General features: G+C 41.4%; 1 pseudogene; it reads right to left on the bottom strand.

Moving 5' to 3' along the window:
• The window catches only part of LOC136548397 (uncharacterized), a 124,150-nt pseudogene extending 111,589 nt beyond the window's left edge, over positions 1–12,561 (bottom strand).
• Between the last annotated feature and the right edge of the window lie 298 nt (positions 12,562–12,859).

Raw genomic sequence — 12,859 nt, 5'->3', positions numbered from 1 at the left:
CAAGCCCCTCCCCCTGCGCACGTTAGCAGCAGGCCATCACCATGCTCAGGCTCAGATCGGGAGGATGACACAAGGTACAAGACGATGTAATTACGAGTTTGCCACCTAGTCTTTAAACTCCGTTTCTTCGTTTTAAATCCGGTTCGAGTAGTTCTTGTCGCGTTAGTTTCGTAAAGTCGCGCTCTAAGCAGTAGCACTAACGTATCTTATGTCACCCAATTATGAATTTATTGATTTAAATATAATTTGATTAGTACTAATTTAATTGTTTTCTAATTAAAAGCAACGTAGAGTTGTAATTCCATTCTTTTTGTGTTGCGACCATGCCGATGTAAACTATATGATAGCAATGACTTTAATCATGTTACATGCTTGTAAATTTTATAAATAGAATATTAAATGGATTAATATGCCTGCGACTAGTTTTCCAATTTAAAAGTCATATATATGTATTATAAGTTTGCTTAGTTTAACAAGACGTCAGATACAGTTCTATTAGAGGTTCTCACATGTTCTTTTATTTTGAAAAGCTAAAGTTTATTTTGGTTAAATAATACATGCTAGTTTATACATTAAAATATGATTAGTTTAACCATATTACATATATTAGACGTAGATGCTCTCAAATATTTATTTCTTTTGTAAAGTAAATTTAAAATGACTTTAATATGTTTTTCCATATATAGTTAAACATGTTGGTTTAATTTATATATACATGCAACTAGTTTCATAACTAAAAATCAATATATAGGTTTTATACTTTGGTATTTTATATATAAATATTAATATGATTAATTGTTATCATCAATGTACTTTTGAGTTATAAGTTATTTAGCTTAAGCTGCATGATATGTAGTTTGAGTAGGTGTTTCACATGTCCTTTTATTTTTCAAAGTTAGTGTTTAATTTGCTTAAATATATAACAAAATTGATAGGTGACATATGACTAGATTTAACTTGGCTTTTAAATTGAATTATGATTTGACTAATCTGAACTAATAACCACTCTCTGATTTTGTTTAACTAAAATTAATCGAGCTTGTAGTCATCTCTTTTCTTGTATAATTTAAAACTCCGTTAGTCGTTTCTTTTAAAGATAGTTTGGTTATCGGTGTTTCTTGCGTTTCTTTGACTGTAGCAACGAGCTCTCTCTTAGCACGTTGTTTTAAAGCTCTTGCTCTGCTGTTCTTAGTCTACTTTGTTTCCTTGTATGTTTGTTGGTGTGCTTTGATCCGCGAGTAGAACCAGAATTGTTGGTAAGCGCCGGTGATCAGAAGCTGAGTACCGAAGCTACAGAAGTTGCAGAATTGAAGATAGAGTGAGGCTTCTGAAGCAAGTTGCTTTGGGTGTAAAGCAAGACTAAGGCAAGTATAGCTTTGGGTTTTCTTTCTGTGACCATGATCTTGAAACTTGATTAATGAATATGCTATAAACATAAACAAGATGACTTTTTAGCAACATAAGGACTTGTCTTGTAAGTGATCATCCAGGACATACAGTACAGCTGTGAGGGCTATATGGCTCTGGCTTTAGCTCAGTATGAGGTCTTTTTCTAGCCGGCTTAGAGGATACTACGAGTTGGGTATAGGACAGCCTCTGTCCTGTTGAGCCTAGCTATGGAAGCGGCCTTTTATTTTTTTGGAAGGGGGGTTCCTATATCCGATGACCCTGCGGCCCTTCCCGGTTAGACGGAACCTTTGAAAGGCTTCATAGTGAACCCTGCCGACCTTCCTTGGTAGTGGGTTAAGAGGCTGATCACCTCGGGCGAAAGGGCAAATCACGACTCACAGTGAAAGTGTACACCTCTGCGCAGAGTTTAATAAACTGGTATACTAGCCGTGCTCACGGATACAAGCGGCCTTGGAACCCTTACATAAGAGATGATGACTTCTACTTGTTAAGATGATCATTTATGTTAATTGTTTAAGATATTGATTATTCATGTTCATTGATCATGTGGTTATGGAATACACTACCTTGTTGTTATATTTGCTGAGTTCGACATGGACTCACCCTTGCAATTTCCCCCACACCTCAGGCTGAATATCGGTTTGCTAGAATCTAAAGGATGTAGGCTTGTGATCAACCAGTCAGTTGGATCCAGGGGAGTGAAGTCTGCACCCGGAGATCAGAGTTGTCTATCTGTTGATTGCTTTCTAAGGTTATCTCTTTTGCTAAGTTTGCAATATATTAAGCATTGTGAATTGATACTGCCCCTTCATTTGTAGCTATATGTGAGGTTTGATTACCAGGGCTCACATATGGTGTGCATCAGGTTTTGTCCTTAAAACCGGGTGTTACATAATTAGATGGAAGTGTTTTGGGAGTAATTAATCTAGGCATATGGGCAACACGACTCAAGGTGAAAGTGTACAACCTCTGCAGAGTGTAAAACTGGTATATCCATCGTTCTCATGGATACAAGCGGCCTGGACCCTTACTGAATAGTTGGTTACTAGGATGGTTTGGGTTATGAATAAAATTGACAATATCTCTAACTATTCATATTTGGGAGCCTAAGCATAACTTAGCAACTTATGATCAATAATAAAAGATGACCAACTAAAAGTGCTTACCAGAGTTTAGCCATGTCAAGCCTTTTGAGCCGGCATCCCCTCATGTTATACTTGCTAAGCGGTAGTAGCTTATGCTTGTTTTTATTTCAATACTTTGGCAAAATCCCAGTTGGGTACTAGATGGAGGTTATTCAGTGGAGTTTTCCAAGAGGTGTTAGGCTTGTGATGAACTAGTTGATTATTCCTGTGGTGTTGGAGGCTTCACCAGAAGAATAGAGTTATAGTATACACTGTAAAGTAATACTATGTCTTTTGTAACAAACATTTATGCGCTATGTAATAAAGGCATTGTCTTTGATATTACCCCTTCATTTGTAACTATATGTGTGATTTGAATTCCTGGGCACACATATGGTGTGTATCTAGTTTTGTCCTTAAAACCAGGTGTGGCAATGCTTCTCAAAGCCTACTTCCAATCTTGGTTTTTGCGGAATTGAAAAAAGTTCTCTCCAACAACTACTTATCTTAACTCCTACCAATGTTTTAGCACTTAAAAACCGATTGATGTGTGGAAAAATACATGTGGAGGGTTACTTCCAATCTGCATTGGGGGGCAACTTCTCCCAATATTTCTTTTCCCTAATCTCTTCTTGCATACCCTAGCCAAGCCTAGAGGCCTCTGGCTGCCCCAGCTATCATTGGCTGGCCATAGCCATGGCCTAGTGGGCTATGGCCACCACTCGCCTGGCTCTGCCTCGCTATGCAAACACATGGTTGAGATATGACCATGTGTGAGTGATGAGTGGTTGTCTAGGTGGTGATCAGAGCTTTGGTTAAATGTGTGTGTGACTAACCAAGGTATGAATTGTATGTGTAACATGTCTCTTGGCTTGTGGATGTATAGGTGTTGAGCGTGAGACGGTTGATGACAATAGAGAAGGTGAAGTAGGAGTCTATGCACGATGGATCATGAGGAGTGAAGGGTTGACACGGAGGCTTGGACCGAAGGACTAGTGGCCGGAGGATAGACTGTGTACATCTATCACTTGGACATGTCATCAAGCAAGAGTACATGTAAGACGGTGATGAAGACAGTGTGATCAGTGTCTAAGCTGAGTTTGGACCAAGTCAAGGTGGCAAGGCATTGTGAGCACTTGGTGGACCACCAGGCTGAGGACATGGAGGACACGCATTGACATTAGAGGCTTTGCATAGCAGCTGCGTAGCCTGGAGGGTTTTGGTAGTTTCAACCTCAGAACTATAGGTGGAGTGGTTTCTGAGTTTGGAAACTAGGGGAAGAATCTCAGGATCGCACATGGCATCATTAGAGAGCTTGTGTCCAGACGAAGCGACTTCATGAAGGGCTCGTGGCCGTCCAATTCATGAAAATCAAGTTGGACCGTTTCACCCCTAGTGGCTAAGTGGTTAAAGTCTAAACCTAGGGGCATTATTGACATATATAATAACCCTATAATTAAGAAAAGTGGTTGCCCAAGACTTCCATTGATGAGGACATCACTCCTTCAGATGTACTCGCTGATCCTTCAACCGTTATGTAAGGTCCAATGACTCGAGCTCGAATGTGTCAACTCAATTTAGAGGTGAGCTCGTTCTTAAGCTATCCTTTTCATACTTTTGAGAATAGACTACTACCTAATGATGTTATCTTGCTTAGGAGCATAGGAGAGGGTCATGAGGAACTTGGAGAAAGGTATAGAGGTGGAGAAGACCAGCAAGGACGACCAACACAAGCTGGAGGCCCAATCCAACTGAAGTTGGAGCCCATCTCAGGTTCTAGGACCAGTTTGACATAAAACTAGTCACACAGACGCGTCCGGGCTCCATTTTTGATGATCCACATATGGATGGAAAGCTAATTAGATAAGGAATCTAATGCAAGTGGTCTCATGTCAAAAGTCCTTTGTAATCAATGGGAATCATCGAAACAAGTCAGCATCCAGAATCTACCAGGGTGCTGCGACACCGTCTTTTGGTCCATTGGACCATGTATCATGTTTGGGCCCATTAGGGGGTGCATCCAGGGGTCTTTGCATGACCCTAGAGTCTTCATAAATAGCCGCCACCCCTCCATTAGGGTTTGAATTTTGCTTAGATTAATCTGTCAAGAATAGTTTCACCATTCATCGATTTGTGAGACTCCAACATTGTGAGATTAATCATTCATCTGCAATTTGGTTGTTTTCTTTCTTGCTCTTGCTTGTGTTCTTCATTGCGTAGGCAGGGGTTAGCCTTCTTGGCAAGGTCAACTAGAACTGAGTCTCAGTTGATAACCAGAGGAGTTGTGGTGCTAAGATTGCAGGGCTCGATCTTTCGATCTAAAGTCGGATCGGTGTGTCATTCTCCGCCACAACGATAGTTACCTCTACCTAATGGAAGATTGGGATCCCTGTCCCCATTAAGTGGTATTCAGAGCTAAGGTATACCATAAGGTTCACATTTATCCCCTAGTTTTGAGTGTTTCACATTCGTCCCATAGTCCAGTGCCATACTTGTTTTTTTCCTATCCTAGAACCTTCCACGCCATTGCATTTGCACATTTTAGTTTCAGAGTTCGTCGTGTTGAGTTTGTGTCCTGGTCGAGGTCTTGTTGCTGGTTAGGTCATGTTAGAATCCAGTTCATGTGTTTTCCCATCGTTTCCATCAAATTCTTGCTGCCATGACCAATTTTGTGTGTATTGTTCCCATTTTGTCCTCTAATTCGGAGTTAGGTCTCAAAACTGGTCTAGCTTTCGCATACGAACTCAGATTTCGATGTTCCATATATCAAAATCGATCAGAAAAAAATTTGGATCCGTTCATCCCCTGCTTTTTTAGGGTCAAAAAATTTTATTTTGGCCAAAAACTAGTCACAAAATCCTCTTTTCGTGGTCACAAGCTTTTTGTCAATTTTGAGCATGTCTTTTGAATTTTCCACAGGCCGTGTCTTTCACTTGTTTAAGCTCATATTTTCTGTGGTTACTTGTTTTGTGCTCCTAAGTGAAAAAATATCAAAAAAATTAAAAGAAAATGTCGAAGTTTCCGAAAAAAATAATGACAACCCAAAAAAATAGAAAAGAGACAGGGGCAAAAGAGGAACAATATCTAAAGGAGAACATAGAGAAGGCCAAAGTGAGTTGTGTTAGCGTGTGCTGTCTGGTGCCTTGTTCGTGTTGCTCTTGCTATCCACCATACTTGTTTGACACACACTTGGCACTTGGAACATTTTAGACCATTAACGAGAATAAGTACTTTGGACTATAATTTAGCATTACTTTCTGTTACTGACTTGTGTGCCAAATATACATATTATTCTTTGTGTACCTTCCAAGCTTCACAAACTCTTTAGATTAGTACAGAAAAAGGCCCTTGCAATCTCGGTGCCACTGCCTCACAGGTATCACAAACCAACCACCGGTTGTACCGCCCACTGCTTGTGTTGGTAAGAACTTTATAAGAGCTTGGTAAGACACTTCCACTTGCTGTGAAAAGTGACACCACTGCAACCATGTAGTCATTTGGTACGGATAACTTTCACCATTTGTTCCTATTTTTGTGTTTACAATGGCAGGAGATGATCAGACTAGAGATAACAATCCCAAGGATTTCAATGAGTGTGTCAGCCAAGAGCAACTGCAAGCTGCTGTAAAGAATGCCCAACAAAGAATGAATGAGGCCATCAGGAAGGCCATCACTGATGCACTCATTGAACTCAACATTGGCAACAACATGGAGAGATTAGACAAATGAATTTCCACGCTAACCGACAAGGTTACTGAGTTGGAAACCTTTATGGCGGTCAACAATGACGTCTTCGGCAGCAACACCGATGGTCTCTTGCCAGAAGACACGGTGTATGATGCCAATGGGAACATAGATCAAGCAGTCTTCCGACAAGCAAGATTACGACGATGTATTCACTGTAACACGACAGGTATGGGTGGTGTCCACCACCATCAAGGTAATAATCATCGTGTGACCGATGATCCTTATGCTAAGATTAAGTTCACAATACCATCTTTTTGGGTCATTATGATGTTGAGGGATATCTTGATTGGGAGATGATGGTAGAACAAAAGTTTAGTGCCCACATTGTGCTTGAGCAACATAGAGTTCAACAAGCTACTAGTGAGTTTAAGGACTTTTCCATTATTTGGTGGAATGGGCTAGCTGCACAGAATGTTTTACCTGGTACATGGGAAGAACTTAAGATGGCTATGCATGATTGTTTTGTTCCTCCTTATCATAGAGACTTGCGTAAGAAATTGATGCGTTTAGAACAAGGAGAGAAATATGTACATGATTACTATGGTGAGCTCCAAAAGGGATTGATGTGTTGTAGTGTTGTGGAGGGGAACAAAGATTCCATTTGTCATTTTTATTCGGGTTTGAGGCGTGAGATTCAGGACATTGTTGATTATAAAGAATTTCACACTATCAACCAATTGTTTTAGTTCGCTATGCTTGTAGAAAAGGAATTGCAGGGGTATGAATAGCAAAGCAAGAGCAAGGTCAGCACCACATACACGCCACGCTCGGCACTATCTTTAGGGCTGACCAAGCCAACCACTTTTTGGGCACCTCCACCAGCGAGCAAGCGACTAGCTGCCTCTGGAGTTATCACTACACCTAAGGCACCTCTCGCACGACCTTTAGATTTAGGTAAAAATTCTTTGTAGGTGCCTGCCAAGAGTGCCTCATTTGTTGCATCGATGGGACGCACTTCATGCATTCAGTGCCATCACTGCCATGAAATTGGCCATGTGTAGAAGGACTACCCAAGTTAGTGGGCATACATTGCTACAAAAGATGGTTACATTAGTACCTCTGACATTGAAGATGAAGAAGACAAAGATACAGATGAGGAGGGCGGCGAAGTCCTTGGTGACGAGGCCACAATGGCCTATAGGAGCATCATTGTATAGCGGGTGCTCAGCTCACAAGTACAGCAACCTGAGAAGCTACAACGCCATAACTTGTTCTAGATTTTCTTCATCATCAGCAACCATCGAGCACGTGTCATTATTGATGGAGGTAGCTACAATAATTTGGTGAGTTCTGATTTGGTCAAGAATCTTGGCTTGACCACATGCCCACACCCACGTCCATACCATATTCAGTGGCTAAATGATTATGGAAAAGGAAAGGTAACACAAACTTGCAGAGTTTCATTTTCCATTAGTTCTTATGTTGATTCTGTTGATTGTGATGTGGTACCTATGCAAGCCTGTTCACTCTTATTGGGTCATCCTTGGGAACATGACAATGATGCTACACACCATGGTAGAAGTAATAAATACACTTTTGTGCATAGAGGAAAGAAAATTACTTTGGTACCTTTGACCCCTGCTCAAATTGTACAAGCTGATAGAGAACGCACTGCTAGTTTGAATGATGTTCAATCTAAAAATCAGCAAGTTGCTAATTCTATTCTCCCACCTAAAAAGGATAAGTCTATATCTATTTCTAAGGCCGAGGGGATTAAATTGAAGGGTGGTGTTATGCTTGCAACAAAATGTGACTTTGCTGAAATTTCTGATGATGATATTTGCTATGCTTTGGTATGCAAACAAGCTATGTTTTCGCTTGATGATATTGTTAGTTTGGTGCCTCCTACTGTCACTAACCTTTTGCAGGAGTATGAGAAAAATTTTCTAGCTAAGATACCCCTAGGGCTGCCACCTATGAGAGGGATAGAGCATCAAATCGATTTGATTCCGGGAGCAACCTTGCCCAACTGTGCTGCCTATTGATCCAATCCTGAGGAGACTAAGGAAATTCAGCGGCAAGTCCAAGACCTTTTGGACCATGGGTATGTACGTGAAAGCCTTAGTCCTTGTGTCGTTCCTATACTTTTGGTTCCTAAGAAAGATGGAACTTGGCGTATGTGTGTTGATTGTAGAGCCATCAATAATATTACTATTTGGTATCGTCATCCTATTCCTAGGCTAGACGACATGCTTGATGAGTTGTGTGGCTCTATAATTTTCACCAAGATTGACTTGTAAAGTGGATACCACCAAATTAGAATGAAACTTGGAGATGAATGGAAAACCACGTTTAAAACTAAATTTGGGTTGTATGAGTGGTTACTAACGCCTTTTGGTTTAACAAATGCACCTAGCACTTTCATGCGCTTAATGAATGAGGTTTTAAGAGCTTTTATTGGTTGTTTTGTGGTAGTTTACTTTGATGATATATTGATTTACAACAAGTCTTTTGTTGAACATATGGATCACTTACGTGTTGTTTTTAATGCTTTACATGATGCACGTTTATTTGGTAACCTTGAGAAGTGCATCTTTTGCACGGATCGAGTTTCTTTTCTTGGCTATGTTGTAACTCCATAGGGAATTGAGGTGGATGAGATGAAAATTGAAGCCATAAAGAGCTGGCCGGTTCCCCAAACCGTCACACAGGTGAGGAGTTTTCTTGGTCTTGCGGGATTCTACCGCCGGTTCGTCAAAGATTTCAACACCATTGTTGCCCCATTGCATGAGTTGATGAAGAAAGGGGTGGTGTTTCATTGGGGAAAGGCACATGAGGAGTCCTTTGACACTTTGAAGGACAAGCTCACACATGCACCATTGCTACAACTTCCAAACTTTGGTAAGACTTTTGAGCTAGAATGTGAGGCTAGTGGAGTTGGCATTGGGGGTGTTTTGATGCAAGATGGTAAACCCATTGCTTACTTTAGTGAAAAATTGCATGGCCCTATTCTAAATTATTCCACATATGATAAGGAATTGTATGCATGTGTCCGTTCTTTAGAGACGTGGTATCATTATTTGTGGCCTAAAGAATTTGTTATTTATTCTGATCATGAATCGCTTAAGTATCTTCGCTCTCAACATAATCTGAATCGTAGGCATGCTAAATGGGTTGAATTTATTGAATCTTTTCCTTATATTATCAAACACAAGAAAGGGAAGGATAATGTGATTGCTGATGCTTTGTCTAGATGATATACCTTGCTGTCCCAACTTGATTGTTGGATTTTTTAGCTTGAATCAATAAAAGAACAATATGCGCTTGATCCTGATTTTAAGGACATGTTGCTGTATTGTAGAGAGGGACATACATGGAATAAGTTTATGATCAATGATGGGTTTTTGTTTAGAGCTAACCGCCTATGTATTCCAGTTGGCTCCGTTCGTCTTTTGATGTTGCAGGAGGCACATGGAGGTGGATTGATAGGACATTTTGGTGCCAAGAAGACAGAGGAGGTGCTGTCCACACATTTCTTTTGCCCAAGGATGAGGCGAGATGTAGAACGGTACGTGGCTCGGTGTGCCACATGTCAAAAAGCTAAGTCGCTGTTGAACCCACATGGTTTGTATATGCCTCTTCCTATTTCTTCTACTCCTTGGGCTGATATATCTATGGATTTTGTGTTGGGTTTGCCAAGGACTAAGAGGGGGAGGGATAGTATTTTTGTGGTGGTTGATCATTTTTTTAAGATGGCACATTTTATTCCTTGTCATAAGAGCAATGATGCTGTTCATATTGCTGACCTTTTCTTTCAAGAAATCATTCGCTTGCATGGTATGCCTTCTACTATTGTTTTAGATCGCGATGCAAAATTCTTGAGTCATTTTTGGCGCACTTTGTGGAATAAATTGGGGACCAAGCTGTTGTTTTCTACAACCTGTCATCCCCAAACTAATGGGCAAACTGAGGTAGTGAATCGAACATTGTCCACCATGTTGAGAGCAATTTTGAAGCGCAATTTGAAGATGTGGGAAGAGTGTTTGCCGCATGTGGAGTTTGCATATAACAGGGCAGAACATTCCACCACCAAGGTAAGTCCCTTTCAGGTAGTGTATGGTTTTAACCCTCATGCTCCTATTGATGTTTTGCCTTTACCTACCACTGAGAGAACACATAGTGATGCTAGAGAGTGTGTTGATTTCATTCGTAAGTTGCACGAAACAACTAAAGCAAATATTGAAAGAATGAATGAAAAGTATAGAATTGCTGGTAATAAAGGTAGAAAAGAAATTAAACTTGAACCGGGTGATTTGGTTTGGTTACATTTGAGAAAAGATAGATTTCCTGAGCTACATAAGTCTAAATTAATGCCAAGATCAGCTGGTCCTTATAAGATAATTGAGAAAATAAATGATAATGCCTACAAACTTGAGTTGCCACCCGAGTTTGGGGTTAGTTCCACCTTTAACATTGCAGATTTGAAACCTTATTTGGGAGAAGAAGATGAACTTGAGTCGAGGACAACTTAGTTTCAATAGGGGGAGGATGATGAGGACATCAATCCTTTGGATGTACCCGCTGATCCTTCAACCGTTATGCAACGTCCAATGACCCGAGCTCGAATGCGTCAACTCAATTTAGAGGTGAGCTCATTCTTAAGCTATCCTTTTCATACTTTTGAGAATAGACTACTACCTAATGATGTTATCTTGCTTAGGAACATAGGAGAGGGTCATCAGGAACTTGGAGAAAGGTATAGAGGTGGAGAAAACCAGCAAGGACGACTAACACAAGTTGGAGGCCCAGTCCAACTGAAGTTGGAGCCCATCTAGGGTTCTAGGACTAGTCTGTCATAAAACTGGTCACATGGGCGCGTCCGGGCTCTGTTTTTGATGATCCACTTATGGATGGAAAGCTAATTAGATAAGGAAGCCAATGCAAGTGGTCTCACATCAAAAGCCCTTTGGAATCAATAGGAATCATCGAAACAAGTCAGCATCTAGAATCTGCCAGGGTGCTGCAACACCGTCTTTTAGTCTGTTGGACCGTGTATTGTGTTTGGGCCCATTAGGGGGTGCGTCCAGGGGTCTTTGCATGACCCTAGAGTCTTCATAAACAGCCACCACCCCTCCATTAGGGTTTGGGTTTTGCTTAGATTAATCTGTCAAGAATAGTTTCACTGTTCATCGGTTTGTGAGACCCCAACATTGTGAGATTAATCATTTATCTGCAATTTGGTTGTTTTCTTTCTTGCTCTTGCTTGTGTTCTTTGTTGCGTAGGCAGGGGTTAGCCTTCTTGGCAAGGTCAACCGGAACCGAGTCTCGGTTTATAACCAGAGGAGTTGTGGTGCTAAGATTGCAGGGTTTGATCTTTCGATCTGAAACCAGATCGGTGTGTCATTCTCCACCATAACAATAGTTATCTCTACCTGACAGAAGATCAGGATCCCCGTCCCCATTAGCCATCCTTTCTCCCATTGCTATTTTCCTTAGGATTAGCCAAGAACTCCATGTTTTAGAGAGATTAGGCTAGAGAGAAGTAACCACCTCTTAGATTATGAGGCCTCTATTTTCAGTGATTTTCTAGTCATTTTGGGATGCTTTTGTGCTACTCATTTGGCTGATTATTTGGCATGTTTTTGTGAGTTTTTGGGATGCTCAAAATGTATCTAAATCATATCTTGAAGCTCAGCTTCTATTATCTTGGTTCCACGCCCCAAAGCTTCCTCGATCTTTCTTATCCTTTTTGTGAATTCTTGAGAAACCTTTGATCAAAGCTTTTGAAGTTGATCTTGGTCACTTGAGTGCTATGACACATGGGATGCATGAGTAAGCTTTGCTTTCAATCAATTTCCCACGAGGACTCTCAAATCAACCTCTCTTAAAAATTGTTAAAACCCAGCTTTGATCTTTTAAAGGTGAATTTTTGTGAAAATCTTCACATCATTGTGGCAAGGTGTGTGCAAAATTTCATCTTATTCACATTTCATTTGATCAAGTTTCATCTTTTTCTTTTTTTTTGTGATTTCTAAGTTTTCAACGATTGCGGCCAGAAAACATTAAATTTTCACATCAACCATTAGCTAGTAGGATGATCATCCCTACATCACATATGTACCGTACCTTGAGGATGACCTACTGGACAGCCCCGATGACCTCGCACGTCGGGATGAACCGTCGGCTCGTCGCTTCCCTCCCACGACACCTCCCGCCACCGCGGATCGGCGAACAAGAGGCTAGGCCCCGCCGCGGCACGCGCTGCCTCCAATGCATCGAACCGGAGCACCCCTTCCTCCAACATGCGCACCTACACCATATCACCCGCCGCCGCTGCCATCCGGCCTCTCCCGAGTGTGGCGGCTGTCCGCTTGGTGGTAGCGGAAGGGGAAGCGGAGGCGGCCAGCGCAGCAGTGGTGGTTTGCGTAAGTGTGGCGGCGACTGGCGAGCATCGTCCTGCTCGTCTTGTAGCAGCCACGGTGCTGCCTTTGCTTGCGTGGCTTCATGTTTGTTTAATGGGAGTAGGTGGAGGGGTGGAGTATGGAGAAAGTTGCATTGAGCGACGCGGGAGGGAGATTGGAGGAGAAGGGTTTTTGAAAGACGCGACTGGGTGTGGCTGGACAGCCTGCAAGTGCTCC

Source organism: Miscanthus floridulus, chromosome 4, assembly GCF_019320115.1.
Source record: "Miscanthus floridulus cultivar M001 chromosome 4, ASM1932011v1, whole genome shotgun sequence".
NCBI classification, from domain to species: Eukaryota; Viridiplantae; Streptophyta; class Magnoliopsida; order Poales; family Poaceae; genus Miscanthus; species Miscanthus floridulus.
Note: the sequence above shows the minus strand (reverse complement) of the source record. Positions and strands in the feature narration are given on the sequence as shown.